We start from the raw sequence: 14,860 nt of genomic DNA, 5'->3' as shown, positions 1-14,860 counted from the left end.
TACGGTCTTGTTCCCACGATAAAGATAAGAGGTAATGAGAGTTGATCGAATTCCACCTACTTATCCCACAAAAAAACCCTTCAGAATAAGTACCAATCGAACTTGATAAATTTATAAAGTTCTTTCTTTTTCCACGGGGAAAAATCAGACTTTTCTGGCGTCAAAGCTTTACTCAGCCATGACACCATTGCCTAGTGTAGTCCAGCTTTGAACCTATTACCACTTTCTCTTTCTTGCCCATTTGCAACTGAACCGTGACTTCTCCGTGATTACACAACCATTACACGGACCGTAATCCAACGTGAACCGTAATATTCTTTTGTTGGAGAGAAGAGAATCGAAATAGTGCATCTTACCTTTTTGTGGTTGAAATTTTTGCATAGTTATATATATATCATATGCACACCACATACACATAAACAAACGCACTAGTATTTATGTTCAAAATTTTTATTACCTCCTCAAACGTCACAATAGAAGCAATTGAGGCGTGCAAAACACACGTCGTGTATTGTCTGACAAAATGGCAGACATGATGGTTTGAAATGGTCAAGAGACTCTAACTCTATTCTAAAATTCAATTCTGCAGTTTTTTTCTGCTTTAAACAGTATCAGCTATTATACAGAGTGGACGAGAAGTCCTGGATACATTTTAAAATTTAATAACGAATCAACCAATTGACATTATGAAGGTGCCGTTTGAACTAAAATACTTATCGTGAATTCTAGAGTTTTTTCTCATAAATTAAAAAAAAGTTTCAAATTTCCCTGACAGGTGGTGCTGTAAAACGAAAAACTCGACAAAGCACATGAAATGCCTCACAAACAGGGCATAATTATTGTTTATGACAATTTCCGCCACATAAAACTACCATATTTCAACACATTAGCACCCTTTCACCCGTTTAGATGTAGGACGAAATAAAAAAAAGGGCGCTCGTATTGAAATGTGATAGCTTTAAGTAACGCAAATTGCCATAAATATTAATTGTGCACTGTTTGTATTAAATTTTATGCATGTCTAGTTTTCCGTTTTACAACGACACCTGTGAGTGAAATTCGAACTTTTTTAATGTATCAAAAAAAAAAAAAAAAAACTCTAGGCCATGATAAGTATTTTAAAGAAAAACCTGCACCTTTATTATTTTATTTGTTATTAATGTTTTGTATGTGATCAGGACTTCTCATCATCTCCCCCCCCCCCCCGCATATTATATTGATGAATTAGCCGTGTAGGGAGTCTAAAACTCCTGAGAAATAACATATTAAAAAATTTCACTTCATAGGTGAAGGACAGAAATCAAATTTCAGGGGTATACACAGGGTGCATAGCTACCAACGTTCACCGCGAAATTACTGGCGAACCATTGATCCTAGAGGCAAACTTCCAATTAAAAAAAGTATCCAAATTACGTGTGTATAAGTCATTCATACTGCAACGGGTTGTATAGTAATTAAAAAAAATTGAAATAATTAACCTTTTATACGGACACCCTGTAGTCAAAACCCCAACGTTGTTTCCCTGTCTCTCCTGATGCCAACAAGAAAAAATTCCACGTTTCTAAGTGCAACATTCACTGTGATATTTTTGAATTCGAAAAATGGAGAAAAGTTGCGGGAAAAAAACATAAATGCCCCGAAAAACACGTTTTACGGAAATTGTAAATATTGTATTGTAGCAAATAATTGTATTTCCATATAGATATTGGAGGGGGGTGTCAAACCTAACGGGGTTCGCAAAACCCCTGGGCCACTCTCACCAGACGTGGGGCCCGGTAAAAAAATAATAGCGGGGTCAGAGGTCTCTTAATAATTTTGGGCTCCCCCCAAAGTCCAGATTTTATATATTTTGAGGGGGGGGGGGAGAAGAATCTGCATCCAAAAAAATTCATTCATTATTACAGACCATACATGAAAGCTGAGAAATATCTATGCAAAAGAATATAGATATAATGAAATGTAAATTAACACAGAAATTGATGAAAATTAAGAACTGAAGACAAAATTTTTCATTAATTCCATTGTTTTTGGAACCAAAACTAATGGAAATTTTAGGACCTAGTGAAAGAAATTATTTGAGAAGTAATGGAAACTTATAATTGAGACGAATAAGAAATTAATAGGAGATGAAAATAAGAAAATTAATTGAAAGAAATAATTCTACCACCAATGAAAATTAAAAATTCCAGAATTGATGAATAGAAAATACAAAATACAGTTGAATCCCATCAGATGCGGTCACTTCTCTTTTACGGCCTAATAATAATTTCTCCTTGCATAATAAAAGTATGCATTTCAAACTCTTCATTTAAGGCCTTCGCTTCTTTTACGGATGAGTTTTTCTGTCCCGTCAAAAGACAGGATTTTATTGCAATTCAACGAAATAATTAGAGCGCCAAGGAAAACTCTGAACTGAAGAACATTCAAAATTCAAGAATTAAACAAAATTCAAAATTTAAGAAAGAAATAGAATAAAACCCTCTTTTTTGTGGACACCGACGGGGCAGATAAATTCGTCCGTAAAAGAGGGATGACCGTTAATAAGGGGTTTAAAATGCATACATTTATTATACAAGAGAAAATTCTTATTTGGCTGTAAAAAAGGGCGTGACCGTATCTGAGGTAGTGTCCGTTAAGAGGGTTTCAGATTGCATTTCTAGAATTTATGAAAGAAACAATTCCAGAATTTCATAGTTAAAGCTCGGATACCTTGTTTACTTACAGAAAAACGTATTCGATATATTTTTTTACTTCCATTGACGTATATAAGTGCCCCTTCCCCTCCGTTTGATGCTGGACCCGATGTGACCGCCACTACTGCAAACCCCCCCCCCCCTTCAAGGGCAACTCTGCTAAATCCCTCAACTAGGTCTTGATTTCGGCACACTCATGGACTCAAAGTATAGTATATTCGATTTTGTTTTTCTGTAGTTCCCAACTTCGAGGCGCGAATACGAGCCGATCTCCCCGTTAAAAAGTCTCGCCGCAGAGAGCAACAGGCCTATACAACGGTATAATTATTCATTCATTACACTTCACTCACTATGAGGGGTGAGAAAAACTCTTAATTGAAAGAAATTGATTGCAGATGGCACATAACAGGCATCACACAGAAACAAACGTCACGGAAGGTGCACTATACGCACACACACACACACATTCACACGTGTACCAATTCGTTAGAAGTTCCGGAGAGGAATATGGACGAGGTACATGTCTGGTTTAGTAGTATATTCGATCAAACACGCTATCAACAATACTTCATTCTTCTCACCAGATCTTTATGGGCATCGTTTTGGGACATGAATAAACACTATCATATCAAGAAGAAACAGTGCGTCGCGTTTTTCCCCCCTTTAAAAGGTTTAATTCCGTATTTCCGTTCGTATACCGACCATAAACTCAAATTTGACATCAACTAAGATAAAGTGGGCATTATAAAAAAACCTATATACACGATAAATCTCATCTGTCCAAACATCGAACATTGTAATGCACAGAACTGGATTAAAGTTAAATACGTGAAATAGATCAAATAATTGTGTTAATCTTCCGTTTCCTTGTACAGAACAAGAATGCATCAATCCCTTTCGAATGTCATTGTGAGACGTGTTTTGTTTTTTCCTTGCGGACAAAAGAATAAGAAAAAGATTATAAATGGATATGTATCACATTCGTGTGCTTAAAAGCACTCGAGACATTCTGGATCAGATAATACATAAATGGGGGGAGTTGAAACGGCGACCTTTTGAAGTGTAGTTTCGTATTACATTTCCTTGAGGCTAAAGACCGGTCCGTTATCGAATAATGTGAATATTAAGCAGCCTCTCGAGACATTTTCCTATTTCATTTTTCCTCTGAGTTATGAAATATTACAAATTATTAGCGAATAGAGAGATTTATACCACAAATGCTCAACACATATCCCGCGGGCCAAATGTGGCACTTGGAGTCATCTGATGCGGCATGCGATCTCAAACGTAATTTTTTTTAAAGTGAACTAAGTGATGCACGTTGTCAGATCACTTGAGTGACCGACGATGCAGCTCTATATCGCTTGAGTGACCTGTGGCATATTTCCGGATCACTCAAGTGGCTAGCGGCACATTTCCATATTACTTGAGTGGCCCGAGGCATATTAACAGATCACTTGAATGACCTGGGGCACAGTTCCCGGACACTTGAATTTCCCGCAGCACATTTTCGCATCACCTAAGTAGCCTGCGGCAGATTGTCAGGTCACTTGAGTAACCCGCTGTGCAGATTCACATCACTTGAGTTTCTTGTGGCACATTCACAGATCCTTCAAGTGCCCCACGGCACATTTCCAGAAAAATAAAGTGGCCTACGGCATAGTTTCAGATCACTCAAGCCATCCGCGACTCATTCTCGGATCACTTTAATTGTTCTGTAGTAGAGTTTCAGATCACTCAAGCAGCCCGCGACACATTTACTGATCAATTAAGTAACCTGCGACGTTGTTCCAGATCACATAATTTTGTTACCGGTGCCCATGACACGTTTTCAAATCAATGGCCCGCACTCCCTTGAAGGTTGGACATCCGTGATTTTCGTGGCGTAAAAGAAATCACTAAACCTCTTGCAAATTTTTCACTTATGCGGTGTTAACATGCTCTAATTCTTTTTGCCTTTGTTCTTTATCTAGTTTTTTTTCTCCCAAAAGAACCGTATTAAAAGTGGCATTTATATACTGAAATTCACAACCCATAATCATGAAATAACTTTTCAAACTCAAATGTGACTCGAACAAAAAGTTTATTCAAACAAACATAACTGTTTTTTAATTAGTTAAAATTAAATTTTATGAGTGCAAAAGCATGAGAAAAAATTTCATTAAAATATTTAATTTTTTTTCTTTTATTTTAATACATTATACTGGTATTTTAAAATTTCTTTACAATCTTCATTTTCTATAATAACGAAATTTAAAACTTCAATTCATGATTAAAGAAAAAATGAAAATGAAGAAAAATTTCAAGGTATTCATTTATTTAATCGCAGTTTTGTATTTCTATATGCACCGTGATTATAATTTTTAGAAAATAAGCCGAGAACACACTCATTTTCGGGATGTAGAATTCATTTTCACGACTACTAATTGGTAATTACACGGATAACAAAGAATTCATTTTTAGTTAAAACACAATAAAGAAACTCCGAAAGTTTAGAAATGTTGAAAAAATTTAGATTATCCCTTGAATTACTACCACAAAAAATATTTTTCTTGAAAAAAAACCTAGAATGTACGTTTCTCTCATCACCGTTTTAACAATTGCTGCCATAATTAAGATACTGGTAATTTAATTTGAAATTTTTTCCCGTCGTTACACAGAAAATAATAGGATCAAAGGTTCTTTCCGTAGATGCTTGGAATTTAGTTGGTTTTTTTTTCGAATAACCGTTTAAGTTACCAAAATGAAAAGGAAAAAAAAGCAATTTTCACGTGGATTTGAAATAATACATTAACTGTTGCAACGTTGTATGAAAGAAAATGAAATGAGAAAGAAAAGTAGTTTTTACTTGAATACATGTACATATATTAATTTTCCACAAGTTTCATGGTAACTATGGATTCTAAATTGGTTATTTTAAGAAGAAAAAAGTCTTTGCGTAACGTTCACAGACTGCATTTTTTTCTTAAAGTTTCCAAACAAGGCTGGATTTTTACACGAATTCACTCATGCTTACCAAGCAGTATGAATTGTCAACGCACATAACTTTGAGTATGGTTTTCTTTTATATTTTGACTAATCTTCGATAAAATTCTCCTTCATCGAGTTATAAGTGTTCATTCGTGAAATATAGGGCGAACGAGATGCCCTGGACACATTTTAAAAATAAGTTACAAACCAACCAATTCACATAAAAAAGGTGTGGTTTTACACTAAAATACTTACATGGTCTAAACTCTAAAGTTTCTCTTTTGTTGATGAATTAAAAAAAAGTTCACAAATGTCACTCACAGGTGGAGCTTTAAAAATGAAAAACTCCACACAACCCATAGAATGAAACATAAACAGTGCATAAAAAAAAAGGCACTCCTATTTAAATGTGTAATATGTAACGCAAATTAACATTAATTATACAGCGTCTGTGTTGCCTTTTATGTGTTATGTCAATTTTTTCGTTTTAAACAGCCACCTGTGCGCGAAATTTGAACTTTTTTCAATTTTGCGAAAAGAAAATTCTAGGCCATCCATGATAAGTATTTTAGTTCAAATATGGTCACTTATTTGAAATATTATTCATGGGAACATAATTTAAGACATACTAATCGGGTTCATCAAATAAATCGAGTTAATTTTCAAACTTTTAACCTTCTCGCTTTAGAGATACACATATGTGTACCTCATTTTTAACTGTTTTAAATGGTGAATTTAAAAATCAATGATTCTTTCATCAAGATACACAAATGTGTATCTAACTCAAATTATCCTAATAAAGATATCGACCCAAAATAATCAATCATTATTTTTTCTTTATAAAGTGCACTTTAACATACAATAAACACAAATCAATCAAAAGAAACTTTTTTACTAGTCAGTTTTTGCGCATTTGTGAAGAGGTCAACGAAAATTTCAGTCGGATTGATCGCGAGTCGATTAACTCAACTACAATTTTTAACTGCGATTAACAATTGATTGATTAATCGCGTCATTAATTGATTAATCGAATCAGCCCTAGAAACGACTTATAGAGAATATGCTTTACCAATAATTTTTGACTGACGAGTCCAAAAAATATCGACGTTTCTGTCAGTTACATTATTGATTATAACCAGAATTAAAGAAAACCTTAATAATGATAAATCTGAAAGATCTCATTCGAAAATGAATCTCATCCATTTTGACGCATATAGTCATTTAACACAACATATTACGATTGATTTACACTTCATTAATACTCAACTCCTTTTTTTTCTCCCTGGTATTTGGCGCTTTTGACTGTCGCCAATGTCCATCTCATCATCTATCCTTTATAAAATAGTAAAGACACACAAGATATCAAAACGGACGAGGAAAAAAAACGGATAGACTGAAAGAAATAAATGGGAAAAAAAGAGAACTTTCAGTTGCTGTTTTAGTTTTTGTTTTGATGATCGTCAGTTTGTGGAAGGACACCATGAGCTGCGGCGTTGCGCAAAGAACCTGATGGACCAGTGAATCTTCTCCTCTGAAATTGCTTTCTGCCTACAATTTCAACCTGTATTTTCGTCTTTTCTTTTTTATTTCATACTAAAAGTGAAGAAAGTTTGATAATTTTTTTTCCCCGGTGAGAAAACTAGTTTTCATTTTGTGTTTCATCTTGGAAAAGTTGTCGCTTCACAGATTGGTTTCGTAAAAACTCTCTAGCACAGTGAAAAGCGTTACCTTTTTTTGGCTTTTGTTTACTCACAAATAAGGCTTTTACTAATAAGGTAAGATTTAAAAAACGACTCTTTATTTATTTACTTTTCCTTTTTCACTTATTTATTTCACAGCATATGTTAACTAATAAGAATCAGAGCCTGAAGTTTTTGTTTTTTCTCTAGTTTGAGATTTTATTGAATCTATGAGGTTATTTTGTGATAGTTATGAAGTTAAATTTCAATTGTACAAGATATTTTATAATTACTGGTAGTTAGTTATTACCATAATTCTCCATAATAAAGTCGCGGATTATACAGCTTTAGAAGTTAGTTTTTAGCTCTTGTGACTGATTCAAAGCCGCGGCTTTTCTAATAACTTTTTTTTCTGACATTTTATAGTTTCAATAGGTTTTAAAGAATGTTTTTGATATTTATTTTTATTCAATTAAGAAGTAAATTTTCCGCTAATGCCTAATGTTAATTAGTAATATTATAAAGCTCTCTAAAAAAATTTGAAAGGTAAGTCAACCGTAAAATACTTAATTTTACTTTGATTATGTCAGCGTTTTTTCACTTCTTGAATGAAAATTAGCGTGTTGAATTTCCGTGCTTTGCATAGAAAGTGACGTACTAATGAGATTTGTTCGATGCACTGTCATTGAAGTAATTTTTTCAAGCAGTAAAGTGTATAAAAATATGTGAGAAACCTAGAAAGAAAAGTTCGAGATTTTCTAATTCTCTGTAAATGAACGAATTATGATTGTTAGTTATTGATTATTATTTTTATAGCTGTACAAAAGTGAGTGTTTGTTTGTTTTGGATAGTAATTTTTATTTATGGTGGCTAGTGAACACATAGTGGTACATCGATTTTTCTCTTTGAGGTAAATCACCGTATGTCTCGGAACATGACCACATGAGCGTATGCACCGCGTTTTTCATGAATAAAATTTAATTTCATGCCGTTTCCGTTTTCTTGTAATCAAAAAATATATATATTTGTTACAAAATGTTTTCGAATTGCTCATCGCCAATTCTAAACAGCGAAGAGACATTGCAATTTCGGCCGAATGCTAAAGAACTTTTCTTGGGTATTTCTTTTCGAAAAAGAGGTGGGAATTCGGACATTGTATTTGATTGAATGGTCTTTGTGTGTCGTTATATTGAATGAAAAACAACATGGGATGAGTAAGAAAATATTTGGGACTTATAGTATCGGTCGTTTTTGAACAGTCGAAACAGAGCATAGTCATTATAGCGAGCTTCGACTAAAATAGATAAAGTAATGTTTCATTTGAAGGATATATCATTTTTTCAAGGCCAGGCACGCAAATTTGATTAAACGTTGAGTCAAATTTTTGTGGTTATCCGGTTATGGTAAATGAGCTGTTGTGCGCTCGTGTGGGCATAATACCTGGACTCTCATCGTGAAGATTTAGGTTCGACTCCCTTTGACGACACAGTGGTAGCGCCAGCTGAAGTTGGTTTCAGCCTTCCAAGGCGTAAATGCGCAGTGAGAAGGCAGACTTACAACACTATACTTACATAATATGAAAATTCAAGCATTTAACATCTTTACTTCTACTACTAAACCAGGCATGCATCTCCTCCACATTTCTCTACGGAACTTCTAACGAATTGGTACATGTACGTGTAGTTAACACGTACCGGGCTGAAGTTTGTTTCTTTGTAATGCTTGTTATCATCGTCAGTGCCATCTGCCATCAGTTTTTCTAACTATGAGTGAAGTGTAATGATTGAATAATTGTATCACTGTAGGCTTATTGCTTTCTGTGGCGATACTTTTTAACGGGGAGATCGATCCGCATTTACCATCTTTACTTCAAAACATGGAAGAAAGATGGCAGCGCCAGCGAGAACACGAAACAAGAACAACATAAATACGTTGGGGCCATACATACACTCAGAACACACATTTCAGCATTTACCAATTCGTTAGGAATTCCGTAGAGAAATATGTACCAGGTGCATGTGCGGTTAAGAAGTAGTGGTTGTGTTAAATGAGTGAACTGATACAGACCATCATCATTCTGATGAACTTAATAAATTGTTGAATAAAGTGAATTTTCCATATATTGGACATTCTTGCGCTATAGCGTATATTGAGTAGTTTCAAAGTTGTATCATCGGAAAAACTCGTACACTAAAGACTAGTAATGATGCATTGTATTGCTCAAGGTGACCATTTTTTCTGTTTGTAAGTAGCGACAGAGTTATCAATGAATACAGTATGTCTTTTTTGGTTATCTATAAATAAGACTTTTCTACAAACTTTTCCGTGAATTTTTCTTTCCTAGCATTCCGTTGTGAAATTTTTGCACGCACTTCCAGAAAAAAATAAGCCCAATCGGCGGTAGTTGTACCATACGATTTTAGTTAGCTTCATTCGACCCTTTGTAGTATAAACGGCCTCTTTCCGTTCTAAATATGCTTACAAATGTTGCTGTTGATGTTCCAAATCTGACGATGTTTCCCAAAGGATTTCAATAGGCAACGAGTGGGCGGCGTGTATGTGTGCACGGCATTGCGTGCAATTCGTCCTTCACCATCTTCCTTTTGTCTGAATAAAATCATTTGTTACCAGATTTGTTTCGATGCACGAAGATTACGAATGGATTATTTGTATGTGAAGATATAAATGTGTGTTACATGTAAATAAGGACTGTTTTTCCTTCCCGGACTTTTGTTTTGGCGATTATTTGATATCAAGATCAATAGAGAGATGAATGAAAGAGGAATCGAATTCATTATCAGAGATGCTTCTGAACATCAGTGAAAGTAGAGATTTATAGTAATTTATTGTACTCAATCCGATAGCACTTTTTTTTATTCAGGTTTGAAAATAGGCCAGTACCAAATAAAGTCTACTTGGATTAGAAACAGACTAGCCAGTGGAAACCATTCTTATTCGAATGGCATTCATCAACACCGGTTGTATAATTGGCACCCAGAACCCAGCCAGTTACGGCGAAAAAGATCGCACAACGCATTAGGTGCTTCAGAAATACATGTACTTCTAGGAGAGGTATGATGTACAATGGCAAATTCGAATTATATTTATTGGTCTCCAAGTGCTTGATGTCACCACACTTTCACCTTCTGTGGCCTTCATGCATTTCTGACCAGTTTCACAAAATTTCAGAAAAATCTTTTACAGGTACTATTACGGTAATGCGGCATTTCTTCCAGAAATTACGGTATTTTGTTTTCTTAAGCCATACAAGTACATACTCATCCCATTTCCCATGGGCCAAACGTGGCCCTCGGATTCATCTGATGTGGTCTGTGATCTCAAACATACTTTCTTTCAATGAATTGAACGGAACATTACCAGATCACTTAAGTGAACCATGGTGCAGTTCCACATCACTCAAGTTACCCGCGGCACAGTTCTAGATCATTCGAGACACATTCACAGATCACTTGAGTGACCTGCGGCATGTTTACATATCACTCGAGTGACCCGCTGCACATTTACAGACCGATAAAGTGGCAAGCGGATTATTTTCAGACCAATAAATTGACTCGCGGAACATTTCAAAATCATTGAAGTAGCCTGCGAGACGTTTTCAAACCAATGAAGTATCCTGCCCTATCTTACAGGTTGAGCACCCTTGTCTTAAGCTAAAAAAATGGTTGTCAAAGCATGTGTCGGGGCTCCTAGGAGCGTCACCGCAAGCTGGCGATATTGATGTAAGCACCGATTGGTCTTTGAAATGGTTCTTTGTTAGACCTTCTGTGGAGCCGCAGGAAACAAAAGTTTGAGGACCACTATCTTACGAACTGCTCTTTTACTTCTCATCCTCTATTTATTCAAGCATATGGAGACAGCCTACCTCACAATGCTATATGATTCCGATTTATCTTCGAGAGCATCATACACTCTTCCTTAAAGTTTGCATATTTATTTCTAAAACACCCCTTGTATATAATTTAGGACAGGGATCGTAGATTACACCGCTCAACACTGATTTTGTTCCCATAAATTTTTCAGTGATTTTTGGGGGCGCTGATTCCGGATCTGGAATTGATTTTGAATCATATTGGGTTTAGTTTTTGAGATAAAATGAAAATTTCAATAGTAATACGTAAGCAGCTTACAAATCACGTCCGAAGTGTGCGAAATGCAAATCAATAATAAACATAATATCAATAAATAACGACCACTGAGATGTCTACTGAAACAGACATACACCTCTTCCATATTCCTCTGTGAAACTTCTAACGAATTGGTAAATGTTGGAATGTGTATGTATGTGTAGTGATAGTGAACCTGACGTGAAGTTTGTTTCTGTGTAATGCTTGCTGTGGGTAGTGTGCTTCCATCTGCCATCAATTTTTCTTACTGTGAGTTCTGTGTAATGATTGATAATTGTATTGTTGTAGGCCTGTTGTTCTCTGTGACGAGGCTTTTTTAACGGGGAGATCGGCTCGCATTCACGCCTCGAAGTTGGGAACCACGGATGTCTAACCATGATATGAATATAATACAGTGGTTCTTAACCGGGGGGGCCATATGGCCCCCGGTTGATCCTGGACCCCCTTGTGGACCTGAGATACTTTGAGGGGAGCATGGAAAGAAAACAAAGAAACGGGGTACCATGAAAGGTGGTTTAAAGGGCCTTGGAGAGCTCTAAAAAATACATTCGGATGCAAAGAAATCAGACTTTTAAGTGAAATATGATGGAAGAAAAAGTATGGCTATATTCAGAATCCGGTGGAATTTCTCAAAGAACCAGGGCTCCCCTTTAAGAGTACGGGGCCCCATCCGGGCATGGCGACGGGATCTTCATGTGCATACATTATTCTCCACAGCTTACATGATGAGGTCTGGTACAATCAGTAAGTAAGTAAGTCAGAAAGTAAGCATGCAAATTTGTTGTTCTTGCTACTTCCAATGCTGTTACTTCCAGCTAAATGTACAATGCCTCAGAGCATCATTGGAGGGTCCCACAATGTCAAAGTGGCCTGCATAGAATCTCCAGAAGAGGGAAGCTCACTGAAGCGCAGGGGGTCTAAAAGTCAACATTATCTATAAAATTTAATATTATCATTTTAGTATAAGTAGTAATATGAGTTGCTACGGACAGATGCGTATTTACAGGAAAAAAAGGAGAGATAAGAAGATAATAATCCAGGGGGTGTCGTGTTCAGGGGGAATGGGTAATCAAAAAAATTAGACCAGAATAGGAGCAGGGCGGCAATACCACAAATTCGCCTTTGCTTCTGTATAAGAGTGGATTAGGGGAAGTGGGGGGGGGGGGTCTCTCTGGATAAGACGGGGGCCATGAGTAGAAATATGGTCCAAAGGGGGGGGGGCCATGGGCGGAAAAAGGTTAAGAAATACTGATGTAATATACTGAATAACACAGATAAGGTAAAAATTTGACGCAAAACATCAATGGCTGCAGACTGCTATATTGAAATGTTCAGAGTATGCTTTTTATCTGAAAAACTAGCGCCAATTCGGCAAAACCAACGCCAGTTTCAAAGTCAGCATCCCCATTGTACCCTAAACCCTTAAAATTTCCTTGGGAACATGAAAAAAAAATTGTTGTTGAGCAGTGTTATATATCGGACAAAAAAAACAAATTGCAGTTTATATACTTCTCGAAGATCTAAACCAAAAGTAATTAATATTCACAGTAAAATTCGCTACAAAAACTTCAAATAATGAAACAAGTATAAATTCAAATAATTGATCAACGAGTCAAATGAACGCTGCTTTAGCCTATGAGTCATTTCTAAATTTCTCAAACGGAAAAAAAAAAAAAACATACCGTACATATGAAAAAAAAAACCCCAATAAGTATGCCCTGAGGTTTGAATACCTTATTTCGGGTATCAAAGATCGATGACTTGCACCGATTTCTTTCTTCTCATAGGATATTGTCTCGTCGCGTCTGAGCGGGATTTTCACATTTTTTTTCTCTTATCTTGCCATTGAGACGGTACATTAGCATAGATTTAGAATAAAAGAAAATATATTTTTCCTCAAGGCGGAAGAGGAAAGGGCGAGGCCTCTGAGACAAACAGAAAGGAAAAAAAAAAAAATAGAAAAAAGAAAAAATATATTTTCTTTTTCTTCTTGGCCATTTTGGCCAGGTTTCGTTCTGCCCTTGCAGATTATTCACCTTTAAATCTAATTTATTTTTATAAAGGAATCTTTTAATAGAAACACGGTTTCGTAATTTGTCAGTCTGATTTCCAGCTGTTCCCTGATTCTTGGTATATAGTATTCCTTTAAATAATTAAAAAGCGAACCTCGTTTTTCTCGATGTTAGCTTGATTGGGTGCATGTATATTTATGAGAACGTACGTATGAAGACCACGCCAACTTGATGTGTTCGGTGAATTCAAGTTAATTTCGATGTGCGGTGCCTCGAATAACAATTAGTGGTCGGGACGATATTGCTGTTATTATTAATACGATAGGATTATGCATCTTATTTTTCTCCGGATAGTCGTACCATCTCCACGTCAAATGATAACGCACTTTTTGCGGTTGAGAAGAAAGGGTTTGGTTATTTTTAAAAATAGATCACGTGTTCAGCCCAGCATCGGTCAAATTTAGTCTTAAGTGTATCAGTGAAAGATAAAAACGGATAAAATTTCATTCGTTGATTTTCCATCAAAAGGTATGAGAGTTTAGTCATTTTTAATACTTATATCATTATGTGAAATTCTTTTCTCTTGATGTTACGTTTTGTCTCTAGGAATTTCTTCAAATTAGATGAATAAGAGGGATAGGAAAATGAATTTCAACTCGAGTTATTTTTATTGGAATATTTATTATATTATTATTTTTCTCGTTGGTGGTTGTTTTACAACATATAATCGGTATCGCTATCAACAAATGATACGACCGTTTCCTAAGCGGTTTTTTTTCTTAAAAGAGTTTCATCTTATTTGTGGGTTCAACGATAAATAGAAAAGAGTCCATAATTCAGTGGTTCTCAAACTGGGCACCGCCAACCTGTGTCAGGGGCGCCACGGAGCGGCAGCTCTGGCAAAGGTTTTTCGAAGAGATCCTTCTTTAAACTGCTCCGGAGAGCCGTTGGATAAGCGTTGATTAGGGAAAGGGGCGCCGCGATCGGAAAAAGTTTGAGAATTCCCGCCATAATTCATTAATGTTTATTTGATCCAAATCTATTCAGAACAATGTACGTTTATGAGCAGGGATTTGGACGTCTAGAATCTGAATCAACCTGTTAAACTGAAGTTAAAATTAATATATAACTCTTCGATCTTAACCAAACTTGCACCCCGTAAATAATCCTCCGGGAAAATTCTAACGAATTGATACGTACAGGAACGTGTCGTGTGTTTATGCGTGGTCCTAAGGTATCTATGTTGTCAGAGTTATGCTTGTTGCGCTTTATACTAGTGCTGCCATCTGCTTTCCATATTTTGAGGTGAAAATAGCAAATGCCTGAATTTTCATGTTATGCAAGTATCGTGTTGGAAGTGT

General features: G+C 35.8%; 1 protein-coding gene across 1 annotated transcript in view; it reads left to right on the top strand.

Moving 5' to 3' along the window:
* The first annotated feature begins 7,068 nt into the window (after nt 1-7,068).
* Nucleotides 7,069-14,860, top strand: part of LOC149076436 (uncharacterized) — a 38,492-nt gene continuing 30,700 nt past the window's right edge. The window contains exon 1 of the mRNA XM_089244000.1: nt 7,069-7,438. The gene's annotated coding sequence lies outside the window, so the exon portion shown is untranslated. The remainder of the gene's footprint in view (nt 7,439-14,860) is intronic.

Source organism: Pholcus phalangioides, unplaced genomic scaffold (assembly GCF_987345545.1).
Source record: "Pholcus phalangioides strain wild (caught in Gottingen) unplaced genomic scaffold, Ppha-v1.0 ptg000015l_1, whole genome shotgun sequence".
NCBI classification, from domain to species: Eukaryota; Metazoa; Arthropoda; class Arachnida; order Araneae; family Pholcidae; genus Pholcus; species Pholcus phalangioides.
The sequence above is the reverse complement of the archived record's forward strand: the minus strand, read 5'-3'. Positions and strand labels throughout refer to the sequence as shown.